Raw genomic sequence first — 1,810 nt, 5'->3', positions numbered from 1 at the left:
TTTTCATATTTACAATGTTCATGGCACATTCCATAAAAGTGTGCAAAGAATCAAGTGGCACAATAGCTTGTGGGTGAATTTAACCATAAATGCAGGGGAAGTTCAGTAACTAGGATAGGGGAGAAATCTGAAGAAAAAAAAAACATATCATAAAATGAAGGGAGGGGGAAATATTGCGCAAAATTTAATCAGTTTACAGAAATAAAATTACTGCAATAAATTCAAAGTTCAGTGTGACTAAATACATTGCTCTGCCAACCTATTGCCATCACAGCAACAAATTAGGACATTTATTTTTGTAATTGCTACAACAAAATTATTTTTGGTATCTCAGAGACAGCAGCAAGACACGAGAGTAAAATTACACGCCAGACAGGACAGAGGAACTAGACAACACAGTATAAAAACTATTAATAATAAAATTCATATAAACAGTAACCGACATTAGTAATAAATAAATAGATAAAGGCAACAACAGCATACAGTGCTTGGTGAATTTGTAGAATATTGTTCTATTGTATTGTTATGTGGGTTTCTAAGATCCCACTCCTCCCAACTGATGTGGACTGTGGACCTCCTGAAGTCCACATTAACCTCCTTTGTTTCATAGTGTTTAGGACCAAATTGTTGGACCAAAATTTGGACCTCCTGCCTGTAGTAGGTCTCGTCATTGTTGCTAAGAAGTCCTACCACACTGGTGTCATCAGCAGACTTTATAATGGTGTTTAAGATGTGAATGGAGACGCAGTCCTAGGTGATGAGGGTGAAAAGGACCGGGCTGAGCACACAGCCCTGTGGTACTCCTGTGTGTAATTTAGCGTTTGATGGCTTTTCACATGAAAAGCCCCACCTGTTTGAACAGAGACAGTATTCACTGTCTCTGTAAGTTACTGCTTAGAGACCATTGTACCAATAAAACAATTCAGGCCATTTACTTTACATCTTCCATTAGAGGGGAGGAGAAGAGAACTACACATAATGTAAAACATTATGTGAAACATTATGTGAAACACATAATGCTTTAATGTAAAACAAGGTCATAGTGTTTCATACAATGCTCAGACAAAAGTGTCAAGAATAATTGTGCATTTTTATTAAAACAGTTTCTCCTTGTCTTGTCACTGTTTGTTTTTTTGATTATTTAGACTAACCCTTGTCCATAGAATAAAAACAAAAACAAAATCACATCACCGCACAACTTCAAAACTATTCAAAAACCTTCAAAAAGGTTAGTGAGCTGACCTGAACATAACTTTTTCTTTAACTGTCACATGGCACACAACTGAATGAGTGATTATTGTTTGACAAGTTTGAACAAAGAAAGAATGCAGTGAATGTAACTCTCAGATGGGAGATACTGCATTTGTAATAGTTGTCCAAACACCACTCAGCCAAAATTTGGACCTCCTGCCTGTAGTAGAAAGTAGTAGACAGTATTCACTGTCTCTGTAAGTTACTGCTTAGAGACCATTGTACCAATAAAACAATTCAGGCCATTTACTTTACATCTTCCATTAGAGGGGAGGAGAAGAGAACTACACATAATGTAAAACATTATGTGAAACATTATGTGAAACACATAATGCTTTAATGTAAAACAAGGTCATAGTGTTTCATACAATGCTCAGACAAAAGTGTCAAGAATAATTGTGCATTTTTATTAAAACAGTTTCTCCTTGTCTTGTCACTGTTTGTTTTTTTGATTATTTAGACTAACCCTTGTCCATAGAATAAAAACAAAAACAAAATCACATCACCGCACAACTTCAAAACTATTCAAAAACCTTCAAAAAGGTTAGTGAGCTGACCT

This window comes from Micropterus dolomieu, linkage group LG03 (assembly GCF_021292245.1).
Source record: "Micropterus dolomieu isolate WLL.071019.BEF.003 ecotype Adirondacks linkage group LG03, ASM2129224v1, whole genome shotgun sequence".
In the NCBI taxonomy this organism is placed as follows: domain Eukaryota; kingdom Metazoa; phylum Chordata; class Actinopteri; order Centrarchiformes; family Centrarchidae; genus Micropterus; species Micropterus dolomieu.
The sequence above is the reverse complement of the archived record's forward strand: the minus strand, read 5'-3'. Positions refer to the sequence as shown.